Raw genomic sequence first — 26,403 nt, 5'->3', positions numbered from 1 at the left:
GGGGGGTCCCCTGGAATTCTGGGTGAGGCTCTCCCTGTACCTTTGCAGGGATTCCATGCTTTGCATCTGCACACAACAGTAAATTCTCCCTCTTCTAGTAGGAATTTCCACTGGAAATTCTGCAGGCTTAAGATATTGTAGCCTTAAGTACCTGTCTACACTTAAATGTCTTATTCCTAACCCCTTAACAGTCTTGCTATGCTATTGCTATACTATCTATACTATCTATACTATCTAAGGAGGGAAAAAGGAAAGTATGAACAAGGGGAAAAAAACAGGTTTTGGAATAAAATACAAGCATCATACTACATGCAACAAATTATCACAGAAATCCCAAAACTGCAACAATTATAAGTTGCAAGCACTATACTTATAGCATGCAATGCAAACATCTTTGAAACACAACCAAAGCAAAAATGTAACAACCTACAGATCTTCTAAAACTTGCTCTTAACTCATAACAAAAGAAATATGGTAAAACTCTATATGCAAAACGTTATAGAACTAAGTTTCCATGTTAGTACCTTACTTAAGCTAAGTTAGTGGTATTAATAATCCTAAGTTCTAAATTGTTAGTATATTAATTTCATTTTGTTAGTCATTAATATATGTATACTATACACATATTCTTATAGACTATAGTGACTTTCCCTGACTAACTCTGTATTTCAAAGATCCCTAAAGCTATATCTCTCCCTATGATTTTAGTAATTCTATTCTATGGATTAGTAAATATAATACAGGCTATCCACAATGTCTATTTACAGATGGAAGTTCTCTTGATGTCTACCAAATCAAAAAAAAAAAACAAACAATGGATCTTTTGATATGTTAGAGATCCTAGGATACCCTTCCCTTATATATAATACATATGTACATATAATACATGTATACAGAAGAGACTCTCATTTATCTACATGAGGTCTATATCAAAAAGGTGAACAATCAATTTGTGTTGTGTACAATGAACTAAAGTGTACTGATGTATGCTGCCAGGATCTTCTGGCCCTCTGGAGAATCATAATTCTCCTTGTTAGCCATATGTAGTGTGGCATGCAACTACCGTGTGATGTCTTATATGTACCATGTGTGTTTATAACATGATAGCTGCTCCACGGATTTCTTCCTTCCAGTCCTCTTCCTGCACAGTACTTAATAAAGATTACAACACTCTCGTGATTGTCCATTTCTTGGTACTGCCTCTGCTGTGAAGTTCTGCAGCTTTCAGCTTTTGTGTTCTTGGTTTCTTCCTCTGTACTGCATGCATACTTGTCTGCCGTCTATCGTCTTGTCTGATGGTTGACTTGTCACCTTCTTAATCAGGAACATTAGTTGCTGTGATGTAATTGTGTTAACTTTGTGTCGTTTTGTGTTAAAAATTTTGCAGTTTTTTTTTGTTTTTTTCCTTTTAGAATTTCAAGCAGTTCATTCATTCTCATCATAACCGTCTGTTTGCTATGTATCTGGCAGGGCATTCATTTCATTTTGCTCTGTCAGGAGGTTTTTCATGATGTTCTTTGACAGGTTTTACATGAGTGATGTGGAACCACGGGTCTCTATTCTCAACTTTCACACAAGTTGGGCTAGTCAATAGCACCTGGAAAGGCCCGACCCATTTAGGGTCTAGACCAGATTTTCTTGTAAAGTTCCTTATATAGACCATGTCTCCCGGTTTAAGCTGATGTAAGCTAAAGTCTAAAGGAACTCTCTGGATTAACAATCCCAGTTTGTGCAATTCATCCAGTCTCTTCTTCAAAGCTTTTATGTATCTATACAGCTGACACTCAGCTCCAATGTGTGATAAGAGAGCTGATTTCTGGGATGAACTATGCCATGGAGCGTGTCCATACAGGAGTTCATACGGTGACAATCGTGTGTCACTACAGGGTTGACTTCTTAAATAAAAAAGAACAATGGGGAGTGCTTGTACCCATTTCAGATGGCTTTCAGAACACACTTTCCCAATGAGAGTTTTAATTCTCTTATTACAAATTTCAATTTGCCCTGAGGTTGAGGGGTGATAGACTGAATGTAAACTTCTCTTTATCCAAGGTCTTATAAATCTCATGCAAGATGTTCTGGGAAAAGTGTGAACCATGATCCGAATCTATTCTAGCTGGTACAGAGAATCTCGGAACTATCTCTCTCAGGAGTGTCTTCACCACAAAAGCTGCATTGTTTTTCTTTGGAGGGAACACTTCTGGCCATTGAGTCAACCTGTCTATGATGACTAGGGCATATTTGTATTCTTGACAATTGGGCATTGATATATAATCAATCTGCAAGCACTCAAACGGGGTATATGCCAATTGTCTGCCTCCTAGTCCCTTAATTCTGGTCACGCCCTGATTATATTGCAAGCAAACCTTGCATTTCTGGCATGTTCTAATTGCACAAGTGGATATACCAGGAGCCGTCCAGTGTCTTCGAATACCATCTACTAAGGATTGAGTCCCATAATGGCCTTTGGCATGCAATGCATTATATAGGGTATTATATAAAGATCTTGGAAGAATGGGTTTGTCCTCACTAGAAAACCATACACTTCTCACTAATTTGGCCCCTAGATTTTCTATCTAGTGCTTCACTTCCCTCGGGGAGTATGCCTGTTTTAGATCTGCTTCTTCCACCAAGGAGAAGTTCAGCACATGGATAGGGCCAAACCGGGCTCCAAATTTTGCGGTTACATCTGCCCTCCTGTTTCCTAATGAGACTTCATACGTACCCTTTTGATGTGACCTGCAATGCATTACTGCCACTTCCTTAGGTAACTGGACAGCTTTCAGGAGTTGGTTTATAAGGCTCCCATAGGCTATCTCCTTCCCACCAGCTGTTATGTATCCCCTATATTTCCAGATTTGGCCTATAAAATATACTACATTAAATGCATATTTACTATTGGTCCAAACGTTCAACCTTTGACCCTAGCCAATTTCTAAAGCTCTGGTGAGACTCAGGATTTCAGCCCCTTGAGCACTCATGGACTTAGGTAGAGCTGCATACCACAAAGTCTCATCTTGAGTTACTACAGCCGCGCCTGTATACCATTCTCCATCTACCACAAATGCAGAACAATCGGTAAATAAAGTGAGATCAGGAGAGACCAAAGGAATATCGGTCAGGTCATCTCTCGTCTTTTGAACCATGTCCAAGGTTTCTGTACAACTATGGATGGGTTCTCCTTCTAATGGTAAGTCTGGCATTAGTGTAGCTGGGTTGATCTCCTTACAATGATGGAAATTAAGGTTCTCATTGCCCAGCAACACAATTTGATAATGGGATAAGCACTGGGAAGTAAATGCATGCAGGTTGCTGTTTTTCAAGATGGTATCTATTTGATGAGGAGAGTACAGCATAATCCTACATCTCAAAACCAGATCTGAAGACTTTTTAACCATTAGGGCTGCAGCTGCAATTGCTCTCATACTTGGTGGCATCCCCCAGCCACAACATCTAACTGGGAGCTATAATAGGCTGTTGGTCTGAACTGATCCCCAAGAGTTTGCATCAACACTGCACTGGCTATTCCCTTGTCCTCATGCACAAACAGGTGAAACGGTTTTGCATGGTCAGGGATTCCAAGTGCAGGACTGGTCAACACCGCTGTTTTCAGTTTTTCTATAGCATGCTTGTGCTCCCGTGTCAGTTTTAAAGGTTCTGAGACAGTGTTCCTAGTCAAGTCTGTTAGAGGTTTTGAGATCAGACTATAACCAGGTATCCACTGCCTACAGTAACTTGTGATACCTAATATTGCACAGAGCTGCTTCTTGGTCTTAGGCATGCACAACTTTTGTATATGTGCAACTCTCTTTTGGGAAATCCTTCTTGTACCCTTTTCCAACACGAAGCTGAGATAATTTAGGCATGGTAACACCCACTGAATCTTACTTTTGGAAATTTTGTGTCCCCTTTTGCATAGCTCTTGCAACAGATATTTACTGTCCCTTTGATAGATTCGAGCACTTGGTGACATTAGCAAAAGGTCATCCACATAATGTACTAGCTTGCTCTCAGTGAATATGATGGTTTCAAGATCTCTTTGCAGGATTTGGCAAAAGATATTTGCGCTTTCTGCGAATCCCTGTGGAATTTGCGTCCAGCAGAGTTGTTGTCCCTCCCAAGAAAATGCAAAAATTTTCTGACTGGACTCATGCAGAGGTACAATAAAATATGCACAGCACAGGTCCACGACCGTGAACCAGGCCGCATTACTTGGAATCTCGGCGATGATATTTGCCGGGCTAGGTACCACTGCATGTCCCTTCTTAACAAAATTATTCACTGCTCTTAGATCCTGCACAAAACGCCATTGTGTCTTGCCATTTGGATCTTTCTTTGGCTTCTTAATGGGTAAAATTGGTGTGTTGTACTCGGATATAGTGTAGACCAAAATGCCTTGTTCTAGGAGACTTTGGATAATGGGCCTGATACCCTCTGTGGCCTCTTTACTCAACTTATACTGAGGGATTCTAGGTGGAGTACCCTCTTTCACCTCTATCTTAACTGGGGTGGCAGATTTCAAAATTCCCACGGTCACAACAAAGAAAGGGGGTGAAAAACAACAAGAGATTAAAAAAGACAACCCAGAAAAGCAAGAAGTTGCAGGGGCAGAGTTAGCTCCTGTAACAATACTTCCTATTACAGACAGAACAATAGTACAACCGGATGCTGGGATTATACATGTTAAAGGATATAAACCATTTACTGGAGGGGATCTAGAGATTTTAAAAAGGAGGTTCCCCCAGTTCTTTGAAAATCCACATAAGGCGATAAAAGAATTCAAACGGGCAGTCAGGCTGTATAATCCTAATTTTGAAGATGTGGAACTCTTATTAACAGAGCTATTTACCCCGAGTGAAAAAGCTAAATTTCTGGCAGAAACAAGGAACAATCCCAACCTAGCATCATGGCCTGAGCAACATCAAGATCTAGAGCTGTCCTCTCATGCAAACATGACGTATCTTAGGAGATGCAGGGAGGACTTGGCAGAGGCGATGAGACTCCATGCTAAACGATCAAATGCATGGGGTTCATTTGAAAAGTTAAAGCAAGGGGAGGAGGAACATCCAAGCTTATATCTAGACAGACTGTTGGAAGCTGGAGAGACTATTCTAGGGTTCAGGGACATGACTGCTGAAGACAGCATTCAGCATATCAGGAGGCAATTTGTAAAAGGGAGTCAAAATTACATTCAAACCTATTTTAGACTGTATTGCCCACAATGGGAGACCACGCCCATTGAGGAATTGAGAAAGACAGCAGCTTATGTCCATGACTCAAAGGATAGTGACTCTAAAACATCTAGAAACTCTGAAAAAGATCGAGAGATTGCTGAGCTTAAAAAGCAATTGATGGAAGCTCAGAAGGCCAGAGAGGTAGAAGAAATAAAAAATATGGCTCTGATGTCCACCAATCAGAGGAGCCAAAGCAGGCCTAGGCAATCTTCTAGTGGCAGTGCTAACAACAAAATTAAGAGATGTTTCCTATGTTCAAAAATTGGCCATGTGGTACAGGATTGTAGATTTAAGTCCCAGATTAACTTTGGAAATAGGAATAATAACAATAACAACAGGAGGAATACATACTATAATTCCAGATATAGTAGTAACACCAATAATAATAACAGGGACAACAATAGTAGATACAGTGATAAGGTTACGGCCAGATGTTGTGATCATGACTGTGCAAAGTTTAGTAGGTCCCCAAGCTTGTCAAAAATGGAAGAATACCTGTCCCAAGGTGCTAGACCTCGTACATTATGAACCGAGGAAGCAGCCTTAGAGAAAGCAGTTGTTGCAAGAAAAAAGAAAGGCAGTGATAATGATGTAGCAAAGGAATGTGAGAAGAAGAAAATAGGTGCAGAAGATATTATGAATTATGGGTTGGAGGAGGTAACACAAAGTTACAAAGATATGACTGAGGAGGAGTTGCAAATGGAGGAAGATATAATAGAAATTAAGGAGAGAATTTATGGGAAAGGAAACAGTGATATGGGGTACACTGACAGAAAACCAGGCACATCTGCCCAAGTTCTTGATAAAAGCTTGAAGAAGGTAGCATTCCTTGATTCTCACTATGGGGAGACAGAACCATTCTGTAGTAAGACTGTGGATCATTTACATGTACAGCAAAGCCAAACAGCAAGGGCAATGAATATAGACAAGTATTCTAATGGGGATCTCTTGGAAATGGACAATGTCAATGAGGAAAATGGGCTCCTGCAGACCATTGAGAAGGAAAGTGCTGAATTCTCAGACACAGGCACTACCTCTTCTCTATCACCAACTAGGGAAGCTGGAAGGGAAAGTGAAAACTCTAGTAGCTACAAGTCTAGAGGAATTTTAAAGCTAGATCCTGGAGCTAGAGAATTTGTACCAAGCCTACTTCAGGGTCAAGTGCATGATGATTGAAGCCGTCCACCGACTCCACGAAGATTCCTAGTGGGTTGGACACTCAGAAAGGGGAACCAAGGACTGAGTGAAAATGGGCTACGGGTCAAGGATTAATGGAAAGAGAACATAAGGCGAGAATAAAGATACACAGACACAGAAAGTTTTGGCATAAGGTAGACAGACAGCGAGTAAGCTCTGATGGTCAAGAGCTTCATGGTTAGGAGCTCTGATGGTTGAGAGCTCTCTTGCCAACTGATGTCTTGTCACTTTTATTGGGGTTACAACAGTATGGGGGGAAGGGGAGAGGCTGGTGGCCTGATACATTAACATTATGAGGTAATCATCATAAAATGCAAACTACCAAAATCTGAAACAATAGGTAGAGCTAAGATCAGGATCCAGGGTGGATAGGGCCTAAGGCATCTACTGATGTTTGATACCTATGTTAATTGATCATTGAAGGAAAAGTAAGGAGACTGAGATAACGGACTCTCTTCTGGGGTGTGGCCTTAGGGAAGGGCTAGGGATTTGGCAAGGTCAACATTCAATTTGACTCAGGATTGCAGAGATCAATCATTAGCAGTATAAGAGTTAAGTTTTTGAATACTTCTTAAAATAATATCACAATTAATGTATACCTGGATTGCTACAATGATGTAGCACACTTTCAAGCCTGTGATACTCCAAAGAGAGCTGCCTTTGGAGTAGATTCTGAGTTAATGCATTTAAAGAAATTCAGTTTAATAAATGTCAGTAGCCAAGAGAGGAACAAAATGGCATCAATAGGGACAAAGGAAGAATCTACAACACTGACTTTGTTTCCTTTGCAAAATACATCTAGAGTTGAGTTTCCTGTTACTGACATGGAGTCTAGGGAACAAATACAAGAAGAAAACATAGACTCACAGGACTGGGATGTAGTCATGAACCAAAAACACATTCCCAATTCTGTAGAATTTCCTTTATTGCAGAGGAATACCTCTCCTGAATCTAACTTTGCTCAAGTCAAGCAAAGCATGTTCAGTGAAGAGAAGGACACTCTACCTTACTCATGGTCTGAAAAAACTGGGATACATTTTGACACTGATAGGCCCATGAACAGTCCAGGGATGCCAATTCAGGCATTGGCAGTCCAACAAGCCATTTTTGAAGGAGACTTGCCATCATTACACTCACAGAATCCTGAGCCAGCACAGATTTGAAGGTAAAAAGTTATATTAGGAATTAACAAGGAAAATTAGGGAAGTTAATGGCGGTATATTGAATAAAGGAAAGGTGACCCTAAACTGTTAAATTGATGACCCTTCCCCCTCCTCACTGGAGGAGAAAAAGCATTTAACTAAAACTGGCTCTCTTGCTATAGATAAATATCTTACTCTCCATTTACTAAATAATTATATAATTATATTAATGAAGAATAGTACTAACAAATAGGCTAACCCTATGAGTAGAAATCACTAGCTTATACTACAATGGTTTCTCAGGAGAAACCCCAAGTCAGGAGAAACAAGCAGAGTATATGCTCACATCCAATCCCACAAAATTAACTGTCTTTAACCCTTCTCAACTGCCCCTCACCCAAAGTTCTCCAGGGGGGTCCCCTGGAATTCTGGGTGAGGCTCTCCCTGTACCTTTGCAGGGATTCCATGCTTTGCATCTGCACACAACACTGGGAAGTATCTGAGACCATATTTGAACCTAGGACCTCCCATCTCAAGGCCTGACTCTCAATCCACTGAGCTACCCAGCTCCCCCAAAACCCTTACATTTTAATTTAGAATCAATACTTTGTATAGAAAGTATCTGAAGCCACATGTGAACCCAGGACCTCCCATCCCTATGTCTAGCTCTCAATCCATTGAACCACCTGGTTGCTCCTTCAGAATTTTCTTCTAATGACAGAAAAAAACATTTATTTCATCTCCTATAGAGAAAACAGCACCAAATCTGCAGTGATTGTTCTAACAAGTCCTATCCAATGTGATTCTGGACTTCGTCTTTTATATAATTCAGCAAAGGAGTTTTCAAATTACTAGAGAAAGTTGTGGATTTTCTTTTAGTCCAGGGTATAGAAAAAGAGACTTCAGGATATCACCGACCTTATTTCTCTCTTTCAGGAAATCTTTACTCAAAGAATGCTAGGCAGGGACCTATTTCTTCAAAATTTCCACAAAAGATGACTCTTCAGTAATATTTTGTTGCATTTCACAACCTTTCTCTTCAGGAAAGCCATTTGACCCATAAATAGCTAGGTAAATTTAGGTGTTCTTATTCATCCTTCATTTTTCAAAAAGGACCAAAGACATCATGGGATGATGTTTTGACTTGTCCATGATTTGGAATAAATAATTGGTATGTATTTGACCAATAGGAAAACTCAAGATGGTTAAACAGTTTGGCAAGATAATATCTCTAGAAATATCCCGAGGAATGGGTGACTTGAAAATATATAAAGTTTAGAAATAAAGCTTAGAGTCAATCAAATAGATCAGGTCAGAAGTAGCAGAGTTGAAATTCAGGCTAGACTTAGCTGACTGGATGGTATAATCACAACTATACCTTTCTATTTAGGGACTAAGTTCTCTGTTTATGTGAATGAAGTCCTTTGGGAAGTAGATCATATAGGGGCTAGCATAGAATCAGAAGGACCTGGGTTCAAGTCTGATCTCAGACATTTCCTAACCCTGTGAATTTAGGCAAGGTACTTAACTTCTTTTACCTAGCCCTTGTCATTCTTGTGTCCTAGAATTGATACTAAGATAGAAGGTAAAGATTTTAAAATAAAGAAATGGATCCTGGAATTCTAGATCTAGAGAAGCATTACAGAATGATAGAATTTTATATTTGGAAGGGATCCCTGTGGCTTCTTTGAAGATCTCCAGTGAGGAAGAAGATCAAGACAGATCTTTTCACTTTGGGAGTTATAACAGTGAGTTTTTCATAATAATCCTCAGTTTGCCTTTTTGTACAATCCCCTCATCTTGCCTGAGGAAACAGGTGCACTGACTTGTTCAAAATCACACAGTGGCAGAGCTGAGATTTAAACCTGGGTTTTTTACTGTAAAAAAATCCATTTGGGGACAAAATCTTCTCACTGAAGCAATATAATATGTCAATTGACTAATAAGCTCTGGATTCTGTGTTCTAGGTTTGTTAGGGATGGGAGCATTTCCAAAGATTAGAGAAGTCCCTTCTATCCCCCAAATCTGGTGGCTAATGCTCTCTAAATGGATGTTAATATTATAAATATTACCCCTGTACTATTAAAATGTGCAAGTAAAACATAATGAACAACTTAAGTATATTGCTATGAGCTTTATTGGAAGATATGAATTATTTTGGAGGTAAATTCTAGCTTTTCAAGATTCTCTCAAGACACTTACTAGCTGTGTGACCCTGGGTAAGTCACTTTATCCTGTTTGCCTCAGTTCCCTCATCTATAAAATGACCTGGAGAAGGTCAGGACAAACCACTTTAGTATCTTTGCCAGAAAACTTGCAAAAGGGATCATAAAGAATCAGATATAACTGAAATAACTGAACAACAACAAATTTACAGATGGCCAGATCTTGGCTAGATAGTAAGTGATGGCGAGACAAATGCAGCTCTCAGCCCTTGAGTTCTTCCATATTAAGGGCATACTATCTCAGATCAGTAAAGCTTTTTCCATCTCATGGCAGTCTTTTCATGCTAATACAAGTACCCACATCCATGTTATTTGAGGTTGGATTGCTCCCACTTACTTAGAAAAGCTCAGTTTCTGACATCAGCCCTGGAAGATTTATGAGTGTTAATTGCCACTTGCCTAAACTGATTGACCATAGTACATGAACCTAGCTTTAACATTATACAAATGATCTTTGACCTTCAGTGGTTTGTTGTCTAGGGGAAAACCTACCATGTACTGATTCCCATAATTAACTGAAAGATGACGTTCAGTCAGTGACATTGTGAAGTGGTGGTTATCTCATTATGGGATGTTTTGAATACTGATAAATATTCTAAAGATTGTGCTTGACGGAAACTATTGTTATCACATGTTAAAACCAGTGGATGCATGCATATTGGATATGGGGGTGGGGTGAAGGGGGAGGAAGGGGAAAGTAAAAACAAGAATCATGGATTCATGAAAAATGTTTCTAAAAAAAGTAAAATATTTCTAAAAAATAATTAAAAAAATAAAAATGCAAGAAAGTTCTTTATATGTTAAAAAAAAAACTACTGTTATCTTAGGTGAGAGGAAAGGACAGAGAAGAGGAGATACAGAACTTTTAGAGGAAAAGGAAAAAAAGTTGTACTTCTGACAAGCAAATTTATTACAAGGTTATACATAAGTTTGAATTAACTCATAGAATGTAAACATAAAGAATCATAATAAGGCATAGTTAATATAACAATTGTTTGTCACACACACACACACACACACACCACACACACCACACATACACACCACACATACACCACACACACACCACACACACCACACACACACACCATACACACACGCACCACACACACCACACACACACCACACACACACCACACACACCACACACACCACACACACACACACCACACACACCACACACACACACACACACCACACACACCACACACACACACACACCACACACACCACACACACACCACACACACCACACACACATACCACACACACCACACACACACCACACACACACTACACACACCACACACACACACCACACACACCACACACACACACCACACACACATACACACACATTGTTGTTAGGAAGATTCATCTTTCCAAGTTCAGATCCAGTTGTCACTTAACCCTGTTGGTCTCATTTTTTGCATCTCTAAAATGAGCTGGAAAAGGAAATGCTGGCCACTCCATTATCTTTGCCAGGAAAATCCCAAAGGAGATCAGAAGAGAGATGTGACTGACCAGAAATGACATAAAAATGGTTTGGGTTCAGTTTTTTGCCCCCACTCTAAAACAAGACAATAAATCAAGCCCTGATTTATGGTATTTGATGATTTCCAGAGTGGAAAGGTTTGGCTAGTACAAACTAACTCTAACACACCACTGGTTATCCCAACAATACTTCCACAGTAGAGTTGCCCTTTTAAAGTTTTTCTCTGTGTGTGCATGGGGGTGGTGGGGGTGGTGGGAGGTGTCATATAACATTTTGCTTTCCTCTGCTGCCACCTTGTGTTGAAGACTGTCATTTGGAAGGGAACAACTGGCTCAGCTTTTTAATAACACATGTATAGAATTAAAGACATTTTAAACATTACCAACAACCATGTTTGGGGGATATTGAAATTATTCACATTTCTAGTTTACAAATGAAGAAAATGAGAAGTTGAATGAATTGAATAAAATGACACAATTGCCTCCTAGCACAGCCTAAAGCACAGCAAGATTTAGATTTTAGGCATTCAGAATTCCAAGGATAGGATCTTTTTCATTTCTCCTTGTAGCCTCTCATTATGTGATGGGAACAGATAATCACCCTTTGGGCAGAAAATCACTCCTAATGATGCCTCCTCCATTCCTCCCTCTAACATGAGGAATTTGAATGAGAGGAAATCCCATAAGTTTTTCCCCCATTTGATTTTAATGCTTTCTATCCATTCCTATGATTCATGCTTGTTAAACATACAGAATGACCTAGTTTTGATTCACAGAATTTCTAGCAATGTCTTCAAAGATTCAACATCAAGAAGGTTCTGGAACCAAAGCATAGATCCCTATCTCAGAAAACTGACAGAAGATCCTTCATGACTTTTGTATAAAAGGATTAAAACAAGGAAAAAAATTTTATTTCAGATGACATACTTTATTAGTAGAGGTGAACATAGCTTTTCAATTTTTTATATTACTTCATCCCCTCTTGGCCTAGGATTCTAAAGAGAACAGGGACCATTACTCATAAAAAGAAGCCCCATGTTTGGCGTTCCTGCTTTGGCTTTCCTTTTGCGAATTCATCCTTCAAACTGATTTTGTTAAAGTGCAGATCTTATCAAGTTACTCATGGTACATTACAGTAACTTATGGTACTAATCAGTAAATTTTAGTGATTCCCTTTTACCTTTAGTGATATATGTGTCTCTGTGTGTGTGTAAACGCACAAACACACACATACACGCACACACTTCTTTTTGGCACTTAAAGTCCTTCATAACCTGGCCTCATTCTATCTTTTCAGTCTTATTGCACAACAAATCTTTTCATACATACTTGAAGACCAGCCAAAATGACCTTCCAAGTGTTTCTCATACGTAGCACTACATGTCTATCTTCTTGCCTTAGCCCTGGGGTCCCCCATATACAGAATGCCTCATTTTTTTCAGTGCCATCTCTCAGAATCTCTAGTTTCTTTCAAGACTCAGCTCAAACACCACTTACTTTGTAAGTTCTTTTCTGATCCTTTTTGGGCAGTAATGGCACACCTTTTACTGAGTGCCCAAATTGAAAACTGTATGAAGAGGGAGATGGGCAGCCCTGCTTCATATCCCTCTGGCTTTCTAATAACAAACTCCGGCAAATTCTGTCCTGGGGTGATGGAACATGTGCCATAGGTTCTCCAACACTATTCTAGAGGCTATTGTCTCTCCTTCTAATATCATCTTGCATCATTTTTGGACGTGCAGGATTCTCTGGAGCTCATAGTGAAACTATTTAAGAGATGAATGTTAAATTTTTGGCACGGGCATTTGAAAATTAACAAGTACTAGAAATCAGGTCTTGATTTATTCTGTTGAGTGTCTAGATTTAAAGTAATGGAGAAAATGTTAATAATGCAGATTAAATTTTAAAATATGTCATTTGGTTTTCAGAAAGTTGATTTACTAGTACATATTAGCCTCCCCACCTCACCAGATTATAAATTCCATTAAAGCAGAAATAGGTTTCACTTTGTAGTCATAGCCTCAATGCCTGGCAAATGCTTAATAAATGCTTTTAAATTGATTTATTATTAGATACCCTGAGAAAAACAGCCTCTGTGTATGCTGAGCAAATAAATAAATAAATCAGAGGGAAACCTATAAAGCACCATTTACCATCACTACTCCTATTAGCAGCAGCAGTGGCAGCAGTAGCAAAAGCAAAAGACATGTGTAACTAGAGTCCCAAAGTCCAGGAATGGTATTCTGTTCTTGGTGGAAATCAATGCTCTGTATTAGTATGTGGGTGGGGAGGAGTTGGTCAGAGCCTGAGAGAGAAGAATTTTTCTTCTCTGTTTACTTCTACTCTTGAGTATCTTTAGTTTCTTCCAGTTTGGGCACTCTAGTTTCCAGTTTGGGGAAAGAAGATGGATGATACCAACCCCACTTCAAGATGCTGAAGGAAAAAAAACTGGAAATAAGTTGACGTAAGAGAAGCTGGAAGTTTTAATCACGTGATTTCTACCAAAAAAAAAAAAAAGAGTCTTATACCATGGATTAGGGAACTTGGATTATAAATGATAGTACAGAGGAGAAAGCACTAGACCTGGAGCCAGAAGTCCTGGGCTTCAGTTTCAATTCTGCACCCTTATTACCACTGTCACCTTAGATAAGACAACAGCTTGAACCTTAGCTTTCTCATATGCAAAATCAGAATTTTGGGCCAAATGATCCTTGAGGTTTCTTTTTGCTTTTAGTATTATCATTCCCCTACCAAGACTTTTGGCACATCCATATGTGTATACACGTGTGTGTGTTTGCCAGGGGTATTCATAATGCTGTCCAAATCCTCTCAGTTTGAGAGAACTGGGGAAAAAGTATCATGGAACCTGTATCATTAGGAATCAGAATTTAAAGTCAAGAGCAAGAACCAGATGGATAAATGAAAAATCAAAGGCAAGAATGGGAGAGATAGATTGCAAAGATGACTGGCTAGAGAGAGGCAGGGCGCAGGATGCAAGATGCAAGATGCCATCATTCAGAACTGAGGATCTAAGAGAGTACTAAATTATCTAAATAATTCATTTAATTTATCAAATTCAATTGTCCTATGGGTATAGATTTTTATGGTTCAATCTTGTGAAGTTAAGCTGACTCTCTAGATTCTCACAAAGTCTTTCTTCCTTGAGATCCTTCCACTGCCACTTTCCTTGGGGTTTTCTATGAAAAGCATGAAGGCACTGTAATCACCAGAGGAGGCATGTGAAATCATATCTATGAAATCAAGGTATGGAAGTCATTTGAAATTTTTCCATGCAGCCTTTTAATAGAGGGAGAATGGTATTTCTAAAATTATATATCAATAGCCTCAAAACCCCAGGAAGGTTAGTAGTCTAGAGACTAACAATAATATTAACAATAAAGACAATAAGAATACATGAATTTGTATGTATATATGTATAAATATATATGCTAAAATGTATCCAAAGCCCATTACTAAAACATATCTAAAGTCTATGACTTTTTAAATGGGTATCTGTGACTATTTAAATGGACCTGAAAGAAGGTTAGTAGTTCTCTGTAACCTTCAGGATGAAATTTATAACATTATTTGGGACCAGAATCATTACTCAGTCTTAATCATTGTCTTTCATTGGTATAGTCTGTGCATGCACATGTGTGTGTGTGTGTGTGTGTGTGTGTGTGTGTGTGTGTGTATGTGTGCAATTTCTTATTCACCTCCCCTTTTAGGGATTGTCATATCATCTAGAAAAGATGTTATACTGTACTGACCTAATATTATACATGACTATATAATGTAATGCAGGGTGGCAGCAAAAACTCTTGCTTTTGCAAACCAATTGTAGCAGCCTGTCAGTTAGAAAGGTTTAGAATGTTGAACCAGCTTGGGGGCTGGGCTCACAGGAAAACCATTAGAGCTAGGCTATAAATATCCCTGGAGTTCCAACTGAAGGGCCTTTTGCATTTGGGGCATCTTGGACTTTGTCTGTTCTTTCTGGACCTCTCCCTGACCTCTCCATTACATCCTGCTATTTTCCCTGGATCTCCCCACTGGGTCCTGAGAGGAAGGGTGGTTTGGTGGTTGGACATCATGGTTTTAGCTTCTGTAGGCAGGAAGGACAAACTAAATCAAGCCATCCCCTTATCAAGTGACTTGATAAATACTTTTACCTCAGGGCAGTGAAACCTTCCTAAATGAGGGAGCAGGCTTCTCTCAGTCTGACTCTCTCCTGTGACCCTTCCCCCAGCACCAGCTTTCTCCCTAGTAGCAGTTACAAAACCCTCAAACCCTTTTCCCCTCTGCTTACCCCTGACATCAATAAATCCCCTTTGATATCTACACAAAGCCTCTGGTGAATCATCAATCTTGATATTAGGGCAAAGGCTGAAGAGGGAAGGAATAATTTTCCTTTTATTTCTTGAGGGCAAACCTAGACACCCATCTTGAACAGGAAGTGGCCAGCTGACCCTTCCTGTAGATTTCAGTTTCACTGGCAGGGAGGAGCCTCTTGTCTCCTCTCTCAAGGGACCTTAGAAATTAACAACAAAAATCTTTCAGCCAGACCCATATTACTTCTGGCTGACTCAATTCTTCTTGTATCACAGAGATAGCTTCCCTGCCTGAAGGACCCAGCCTATTCCTCCCAGGACCCTCTGTCTCTAGCCTCAGTGATTAGCCTGTTTGACCAGCCCCTCCTTATATTCCCCCATTTATTCCTAACATCATCAATATCCCATTACATTCCATAACAATAACTATTAAACTAATCAGCAAAGAGACAAAAGTCTAAGAACTAAATTTTCCTAGTCATGCAGATTAGGAAGTTGAGACAATGATCAAAGCAGTAAATGCAAAGCAATAGGATCTTTTATACTAATACTGCAATATACTAATAATGCAAGCTGATTGTAACAAAAAGATCCATTATAAAACATTAGCAGTTTTCCTACACAGAGAAAGTTACTATGAAAAGAGGAAGGACATTGTTGCCACAAAATCAGTATTGTTCCTTCAGGCCCAAATGTAAAGTTTCAGATTGACTAGCAGGGAATTTCCTTATCTCTTTTTGATGTCAGGTAAAAGTCCTAGATTCCTTGTGGAATATCCAGTTACATAATTGAGGTCCACATTATTCAGAGTATCCTAGCCAGGCTTAGCATCAACCAGGTAAAACATTTCTGTCCAGAAAGGAAATAGTATAGTAAAGAAAATGTGTCAAAGGACTCCTGTCATTATTTGTTAAATCTAGGGGACTTTGAATGCTCAAATTTGAGTAGCTAAGTTATACAGTAGGCCTAAAGTAAGAAAAATTGAGTTCAAATTTTGCTTAACTAGCTGCATAAACCTGGGCAATTGATTGAACTTCTCTCTATCTCAATTTCCTCAACTATAAAATGGGGGTGACAATAGCACCTATGTCCCAGGCTTGTGAGGATCAAATGAGATTAATTTTTTTTGTAATTTTTTTATTTTTATTCAATTTTATTTTATTTTCAGTTCCAGATTCTCTCATTCCCCACTTTCCCTCCCCTCCCCTTTGAGAAGACAATAAATATAAAAACCTATTACAAATATGAAGTGATACAAAACAAGAAAATATAAAACAAAACAATGATAGTGTGTTGTATGACTTCACATGTATAATTTTTATTATATTGCTTGTTTTCTAAATGAGAATGGAGGGAGAAAATTTGAAACTCAACCTTTTTTAATGTATGCTAAAATAAATAAAATGTAACTATACTATAAAAATTATACTGTGAATCCATCATCTCTCTGTCTGATGAGGTATAATTTTCCTCTTAAATACATGGGGATAGTGGTGGTTTATTGTGTTAATCAGATTTGCTAAGTCTTTCACAATTTATTTTCTTATGAGATAATGTTTATATCTTATAAAATAATGTATGTACAACACTTAGCGGTGGCACATAATAGATACTGTAGGTACTACATAAATGCTAGCTATTATTAGTAGTAGTATCATCATCATTATCTGAAAAATTACTTGAAGTGGCAAGGTCCATTGGAGTTCAATGTGAGGAATAGTCATCTCTATAGTTAGAGGTAGGATTCTCAGGGAAACATTTCTTGGCTTCACTGAACCAAGAAACATCTGCTTATTTTCATAGCTAACAAATCTACATTTTTAAAAACTACATGTTAAAGTGGGTCACCCAGTAGACTATAGTTTATGTGGTTGTGGACATGACAGAGCTCCTCTGTGATAGTCTAATATGTACTCCTCAAACCCAAGAGACCTTCCTAAATAACACACAATATTGGAATCATGCCACAAAATGAGCTAATGGTTCACTGTCATTCATTTGGCCTAAAAACTGGCCAGCACCCCACAATGTTTCTTCTAGGTCTTCTCAAATTTATCAACATTATGAACACGGCTAAACAAATGACAAGGATCATGAATCACTCTCTGGTATCAGTGCTTATTTTCATCACTTCTATTCATTTTTCTAAAATTTTGCTTTCCCATGCAACTTTTTATTGGTCCCTTTGTAGGTACGAAATGATTCTAAGAAGCTATAGTCACAGCCCAGTAAAACCATCTCAGCAGAGATGAAGGTAATCAATAGGACTCAAACTCATCTGTGAGTTAGGGCAATGTCTACCCCAAGCATATAAAGACTTCCCCCACTAGAATGGGAGGATCAGAACAATTTGTTCCAAAAGTTATGAAGACAGCTGAAGCAGTACTGTGGAGTGCTTAGACTAAGACCAAGGTCATTGCATTCTGGGCCATAGCCAGGTCCTGACTTCTTTCTTGCCTCTGGACTTGGAAGAGAGAGTGAGGTTGATGACTCTGCACAACTCTGCCTCACTTAAATCCAATTCACTTGCAAGTCAATACATCACTCTGTGATGGCATTCATCCTCTGAAAATGAAGGATGAACAACAATGTGCAAAATTAAGTATAACTATCTATCATATCATTTTACTTTTGCTTTAGTCCATAATAAAGAAATAGAGAAGTGGAGGTTTTTAGAACTATTGGTTTATAAGGAAGTGAATTTCTTTTCTTCTGTTTCATTGGTTACTATGGCCAGAGAATTTAGCTCTAAGCTTTAGGAAGATGTACCTCACAGACTATCTTAAGCAGACTCATAATCTGTTTTCCAAGACCATACACCAAAACCTATCTAGAATGATATAGAAGCTTACACTCTGAACATGTGCTATCTATTCAATCAGAATAACATGAAGTATTCTCAGATATGTTTTCAAGATGAACCATTATTGTTACTTAAGTGTAATATATTCAGGGTTTTCTAGGTGTTACATACTAAGGGAGTTGTCCAACTTGTGGTAATCTGTGATGCAACTGCTTGTAACATCCCCTTAACCATTTCTTCTATTCACTTGTCATACCTACAGAGGAATTGTGGGAAGAGAGACAGAAAGACAGAGACAGAGAGAAAGTATCAGAAACAGTCTCAGAGATAGAGATACAGAGACAGCTAGAAAGAGAGAGAGAGACAGAAACAGAGAGGACAATCAATAGAGCAAGCTGCTCAAAAAATTAGGAGGGGCTCAGAAAGGATGAGATTAGAGGTATTGATAAAAGAATGTTTGTCCTTGGTCCCTTCTGTGCTGGGAATGAAAGATTTGCACAAATATAAAACAAATTCAGATGAGCTCTAATATAGAAGTTAAAAACAGGCAGAAAAAAAATCAAAGGGGAGGGATATTCTTTAGTTAGAAGAGGAGGATAAGGAAAAGCCTTAGTAGAGATTACCATCTGTCCTGGGCTTTGAAGCAAAGGAAGGATATTTCACCACTCTGATATGTGGGAGATATATTTCATGCATGGGAGAAGTCAATATTATATTTATTAAAGCTGATTATTTTTTTCAAACTTTAAAAAGTGGAATATTTAAGCTTTATTTTAGTTGGTGGAACCTGCTCCATTCCCCCCAAGCACATTGAAGCTATCCAGCAATTCTTTGCTCCCTCTTCTAAGAGGCAACTGAGAGCAATCTTAGGAGCAATGGGATTCTATAGACCAGTGATGGGCAAACTATGGCCTGCAGGCCAGATGCAGACCCCTGAAATGTTCTATCTGGCCATGAGACATTATTCCTAATCTGATGAATACAATGAGTAGGATATAATACAACGAAACTTCGAAAGAGTTGCCTTAGAAACAGACTGACAGATGAACATTTCCTTTCCTTAGACCCCCTCTTTAAAAAGTTTTCCCATCACTGCTATAGACAATAGATTCCCTGTTACAGGGAAATTACTAAGTCCCTTGTAGTTCTCACTAAAACTTCAGTCCCTGAACCAAATCAGTTAGATTTCCAAAACATGTAGGTTCTCACAGAATTAAAGCACGCCATTCTATATGCCTCTGCTCTAGAAATTCCATTCTACATAAAGAACAGAGAGGAATAACTTCTGAGGTCTTGATGAAAGCCTTGGGAGCCATACGGTGCCCAGTATCTTATTATTCTGCACAGTTGGAGCACTACCCTGCCTTCAGGCTATTGCTACCACAGCTATCTTAGTAGAAAAGGCCTCAGAAATAATCCTGAGTTATCATTTACCTATTCTCCACTCGCATGAAGTTGAAGCATTACTGCTCTGACATAGAACACAGGCATTTTCAGATCAAAGGCTTGCTAGATTTGAGATAACTTCGTTAGGGAATAAAAATATCACCTTTAAATGTTGTACAATTCTTAATTCTCATTGCTTCCCGATTTGCCTGCCTCTGAGGAACTATTACATGACTGTGTATCTGTAGTAGACATGGCTGAAAAGCTCTATAATGTTCTCACTCACATATCTTTAGAAAATTCTGATTTAATTCTTTATACTGGTGGTTATGTTTTATAAGGGATGGCACATGCCACACTGGTGCTGTGGTTTTTTCAGATGGTGGTATTATCTGGACAGCTTCATTATCTTCAAATTTTGGTGCTGAGAATTGCTTTCCCTGAGAAAAAGCTGTATAATAGCTAAGGGAAAGAAAGTAACAATTTTCATGGATTCTAGGTAAGCTTTTGCGGTCTGTCATGCTATTGGGATGCTCTGCATGCAAAGGGGTTTCCTGACTTCTGCTTGCAATATAATTGCAAATGGAGAGGTTATTAAAGAACTTCAGCTACCCGAAACCTTGGCTATTGTTCATTGTTCTGCTCACACAGAAAGGGGCAGTATCTTATCCTTCTGAGGGGGGATTATGAAGCTATCCTAAAGGTCCTTAGACTAAAGAGTTTTTTAAAAGCAATTTTAGGGAAAGAAACCATCAGTAACCTGAAACAGGAAAGCAGATCTTGGGGAGAAGATTCTGTGAAGATCATCATGATTACAGATGGACTAAAGAGATAACAGCAATATAAGATGTCCCCAGAAATCAAACACTATATCATAAGACTTGAGTGAGCCTTTGGATATAATTAACTGAACTGTGTAGGGTTGGGCCCTCCATTCACTTCTGTCCTTCTCATGCACTGTTATTTTATCTTAATTGTTAAAACCTTGTGGCAAAAAAAGAAAATCCCCCCTAATGGCTCCTTGTGAATGTATCTATCAGTCATTTTTTAAACAAACCTTTGCCTTCTGCATTAGCATCAATACTGGCTAGGCAATGGGGACTTGCCCAGGATCATAAAGCTAGGAAATGTCTGAGCCCAGGCCTGACTCTCAATTCAATGAGCCACCCAGCCTCCCCCATCAATCATTTTTAATATGTTAAGAAACACCCAAATATTTCCATGTTCATATGGAAAGAAAGAGGTTTGCTAACCTCCAAGAATTCTCCCTTAAAGCATGGGAAGGAAATCCTGAGCCTACTTGAGGCTGTCACACTCCCTAGCCAGACCTCTTTTATACACTGCCAGGGACACCAAGCTCTGGACTCTAACATAGCCCAAGAGAATCACAAGGCAGACTTAACTGCTAAGTGGGTGCTCTGACTCTAACCCCACTGTACCCCACAGTACCACAAGACATTTCTCCCTTTTATACTAGCAGGGAGACTAAACAGTACTTCAGGGATTTACCTTTGAAGACAGTGGATGGTGGTGCTCTCCATCCAGATTGCTGCTTCTTCCTTGAAACATAACATGGAAATTGGTGATGGGACTACATAGCTCCATACACTTGGGCAGGGAAGCACTAACCACTCTAATAAGGTCACTTTTCCCAGGTAAAGGCATCTCTAAAACCATCTGAGAGGACTGCAGGTCCTGTGCCCTCTATGCTCAAACAAACAGCATAGGAGCTCTCAAACTGCCTCCCCTACTTAAACCAATTCAAAAGAGAGGGGGATCACTTGGGAAAGACTGGCAAATAGACTTCATCCACCCACCACCTTGTAAAAGGAACAAGATCCTTTGTGGATACCTTCATGAATTGGGTGGAGGCTTTTCCCAGTAAAACAGAAAAGATACAAGATGTAACAAAAGTCTTAATTAATGAAATAATCCTCATATTTGGCCTCCCTAGATCACTTCAGAGTAATAATGGCCCCGCCTTTATTTCACAGATCACCCAGATGATTGCCAAGGCATTGGGCATTACTTATTTACACTCAGCCTGGTATCCCCAATCTTTGGGGAAATCAGAAAGTATGAATCAGACCCTGAAGAGGGCTCTCACCAAACCCTGTGGGAAGGCAAAGATTGATTGGGTCCAGACCCTCCCAATTGCACTGACTTAAATTAGAATAGCTCCCCCAGCAAATCTATGGCTGAGACCATTTGAACTCATGTATGGAAAACCTTTTTTAACCACTGATATCTTCCTAGATACAGAAACTCATAACCTTATGAGTTTCTCCAGACAACCTGGCCCCATTCACAAGCCCCAAGGAAATATGCCAATCAGATCCTCCCTAAACTTTCAAAGGAGGATGGAGAGGAAATCACACATCCAGCTCAAATAGGAGACTTGGTCTATGTGAAAACCTAGAGAAGGAGAGTTGAACCAGCTAACACTTTGATGGGAGGGCCCCTATCAAGTCATCCTGTCCACCACCACTGCTGTAAAATTGGAGGGACAGAATACGTGGACTCAGGTCTCTTGTATTAAAACCTTTATCCACTTAGAAACAGGTGGTGGAAGGGGAACAAAAGACACCTATTCCTGTGAGCCAGTGGAAGATCTCAAATTTCTCTTTCACTGTAGGAAAAAACAGCTACAGGACACTTGGAATAAGTAGTTCCCTCCCCCCTCTCTCCTTGTTATCTTAATCCTGCCTGTTGCTTTAACCCTTAAAATTAAGGGCATCTTTTTTTTTACTCTATTGTCATTTTATTTCGACCATGATCAAGAGTGAGCACAATTTTAAACAGTGTGTCTAGGTTGGGCTTTCAAGACATTAAAATACCTGGAATATTTAGAATATTTTTCCATGGTTACATGATTCATGATTTTTCCCACCCCTCTTTCCTCCCCCCTCCCAGAGCTGACAAGCTATTCCACTGGGTTATAGATGTATCATTGTTCAAAACCTATTTCCATGTGTTATATTGAATCTCTGGGAGCTTGAAGTTCACTCAATGATTGACAGATAAGTCAGTTGGATAGAATGTTCCCAGAGAGGCATGCAGGAGGCAGAAGAGAGCAGTTGAGAACCCTGAGAGAGGTTCTGGGGTCTTTTTCTGGTCCTGAGGCTAGAGATCAGTGTGTGGATCCTGGTCTTAGAGATAAAGAGTTGCAAACACTACCTTGCAAGCTCCTCCTGTGTTTCCTGTACCGTTATCAACTTGTACTTGACCACCATCTCTGTGTCTACTGCCCCTAGATATTAGGAGTTTCATCATCTTAGTTATCTAGGTTTCCCAGGGCCTGGGAGAGATCCGGGAAGTGGGCAGGAGAAGAAGAAGAGGGTGGAAAGGGTGGAAATATCTCAACTGTTAAGGCTTAAGACCTACAGAAGAAGAAGCTGAAGATTTCCCAGCAGTTTACCTACTTTGGTTTAGCCCTGGCCAGGCTGGACCAGAGAGAGAGAAACTATCATCTTGATTCCTTCATTGCCTGCAGTTAGAGATTCATTAGTATCAATTCAAAGTACAGTCTCCTAATACCTCAATCCTTTACCATTATCCTTCTTATCAAATATATAAAAGTTTAAAGTACCTTCCTGAATTGGTTTCCAAAGCTTATTTGGGAAGAGAGACACACAGTCAGATTATCAATGTTATCCCAGCTGAAGAGCCCAATTTAATAACATCAATTAACCCCAGGTGGGTCCTGAAGGGATAAACCACTTTGACCTAAAGGAGCCTGCATGGGCAACTGTTATAAAGGAGAAGTACCATCTTATAATCTCTCTGTACTCCAACTTCATATACATCAAATAGAGTTAGTGACCTCCTTAAATATAACACATGTTATTCATATTTGCAGTAGAGTGATCTTTTAATGCCAAAACCTCAATTATATCCCTTTCAAACTATGTGATTGATCATATATTTTTCTTCTGCATTTCTACTCCCACAGTTCTTTCTCTGGATGTGGATAGCATTTTTTCTCCTAAGTTCCTCTGGATTGTCCTGGATCATTGTATTGCTGCTAGTAAAGAAGTCCATTACATTGGGTTGTACCACAGTGTATCAGTCTCTGTGTACAATGTTCTCCTGGCTCTGCTCCTTTCACTCTGCACCAATTCCTGGAGGTCTTTCCAGTTCACATGGAAATCCTCCTTTCATCATTCCTTACAGCACAATAGTATTTCATCACTATCAGATACCACAACAATGGAAACTCCCTCATTTTCCAATTTTTCCCACCACAGAGAGTGTGGCTATAAATATATGTGTACAATATTTTTCCTTATTATCTCTTTGGGGTACAAACCCAGCAATGGTATGACTAGATCAAAGGGCAGGCAATCTTTTAAAGGCATTTGTGCATAATTCCAAATTGCCCTCCAGAACGGTTGGACCAATTCATAACTCCACCAGCAGTGTATTAGTGACCCAATTTTGCCACATCCCCTCCAACATTTATCACTTTTCTTTGCTGCCAGTTGTTTTAATTTGCATTTCTCTAATCAGGAGGGTTTTAGAACACTTTTTTCATGTGATTATTGATAATTTTGATTTCTTCATTTGAGAACTGCCTATTCATATCCCTTGACCATTTGTCAATTGGGGAATGGCTTGATTTTTTGTAAATTTGACTTAGTTCTTTATATACTTGGGAAATAAACCTTTGTCAGAGTTTTGCTAGAAATTTGGAGGGGAGATGGCATACTCAAACTCCAAAAATATTCTATGATTTATGAAACTCCTTTCTGCTTCCAGAAGAAGCATCCAACCCTCTTTGGACTTTCCCCTAGATCTTCAGTTGACATTGATATGTACCTCCTGGGCTCTACTCTGAAAAAACACTGGAGAGAACCTAATATAATCATCCTTTGAATTCTATGGACTATCCCCTACACCTCCAACCTCAATGAAATCTCCTAATTTTTAACTTACCCCATTGCCCTTTCTTTATCCTGTAACCCCTAATGTGAAAGGGGCATAAAATCTCCTTACCCCTTCTCCTCAAGGAGGCAATGTCTACTCTTGCACCTGTCTCCCAATCTTTTAACATTGCTACCAAATTAATAAATTTCTCTTTTTATTTTTAAGCTAAATTTTGGAGTCTTGCATCCTTGCAAAGGGTACCTGTCCTAAATCTCCCTCCCCACCCCCAACAGAGTTATATCAGCTTCACAGTTTTTGTGGAAATGAAATCTACTATTGTTTTGGTGATTACATGCTTTGTATTCCTTACCTGTGAGGTTATAAAGCTTTCTTTTTTCTTGATTGCTTAGAATAGCATAGGTGTTTCCAAATCTTTTTTAAAGCATCTATTGGGCACAGCTGGTTTGCTCAATGGATTGAGAGCCAGGCTGAGAGATGGGAGGCCCTAGGTTCAAATCTGGCCTTAGACACTTCCTAGCTGTGTGACCCTGGGCAAGTCACTTAACCCCCATTGCCTAGCTCTTACCACTCTTCTGCCATGGAACCAATATCTAGTATGGATTCTAAGGTGGAAGGTAAGGGTTAAAACTAAATAAATAAATAAATAAAAATAAAAGCATTTGTTGCTCTGTGCATGGTTTTCATCTGGATGAAACCTCAAAGAAAGTTTTCTGTAAGCTTTCTTCAAATCCTCATCACCAGCATCTTCTGTGATTCCCAGTCCTTCATAGTAATTTTTAGACTTGTTTATGCTGAGAACTCCAACTTTGGTATAGGTTTTTCTACTTCTTCCACCAATACTGTCCTTTGTGCCACTAGGGTCGTCATGATTACAACCACCTGTTGGGTTTTGGCCACGTGGGCCATTTGTGGGAATGCTTCCATTTTTCATAATTGCTTTCACTGGTACTCAAACCATAGAGGATGGGTAGAGCTTCTCTGCTGTACACAGGAACCATAGGACCTGGTCGTGGTTGATTGTCTCTAGTGCTTCCTGGGCGATCTCAAGGCATTTTTCTCTCTCATCCCAGTTCCCTTCCATAGACTACTCTTTCATCCATTCTGCAGCACAGCCAGAGGTGGGAGCCTGAAGTCAGAGCAGCCTGAAGGAGAATCAGGAGGATGGGTCAATAGGAAGGGGAGTAGTGCCCTCCCTACTGGGCAGCTGCTAGGGCTCAGGGACCAGGGGATGGCAGGGTGTAGTCTTCTAACCCTGAGTAGCCTCAAAACTCCTTCAAAGGGGCCCTTGAGGTCAAAACTACTTTCATAATAAGGATATATTATTTGTCTATTAAAAGGCTTTTCTTTCAATTAGTCATCTGTATAAGTCCAAATTTTCTTCATCTACTTCAAACAAAACAAAATTCTGCAACAGACTTAATGTAGAAGCAGAAATGAGAATCTAATTGTCTTCAATTGAGTCAGACTTAAGGAGAACTGAAAGAATATATTAAACAATGCAATTCTTATCATGAAAAATTTCTTTTTGTGGAGATCTTGTGTTCAAATTTGGCCTCAGATACATCCTAACTGTGTGACCATGGGCAAGTCCCCAGTGCCTAGCCCTTACCACTTTTATGTCTTGGAACCAATACATAATATTAATTCTAAAACAGAGTTGGGGGGGAGATAGAGAGAGAGATAAAGAGAGAGAAGAAGAAGAAGAAG

At 39.3% G+C, this 26,403-nt stretch overlaps 2 pseudogenes; both read right to left on the bottom strand.

Annotated features, from left to right (window-relative positions):
- Positions 1-23,042, bottom strand: part of LOC123252203 — a 113,502-nt pseudogene extending 90,460 nt beyond the window's left edge.
- Positions 23,043-24,941: 1,899 nt separating this feature from the next.
- Positions 24,942-25,777, bottom strand: LOC123252202 (annotated as a pseudogene).
- Between the last annotated feature and the right edge of the window lie 626 nt (positions 25,778-26,403).

Source organism: Gracilinanus agilis, chromosome 6 (assembly GCF_016433145.1).
Source record: "Gracilinanus agilis isolate LMUSP501 chromosome 6, AgileGrace, whole genome shotgun sequence".
Classification (NCBI taxonomy): Eukaryota; Metazoa; Chordata; class Mammalia; order Didelphimorphia; family Didelphidae; genus Gracilinanus; species Gracilinanus agilis.
Note: the sequence above shows the minus strand (reverse complement) of the source record. Positions and strands in the feature narration are given on the sequence as shown.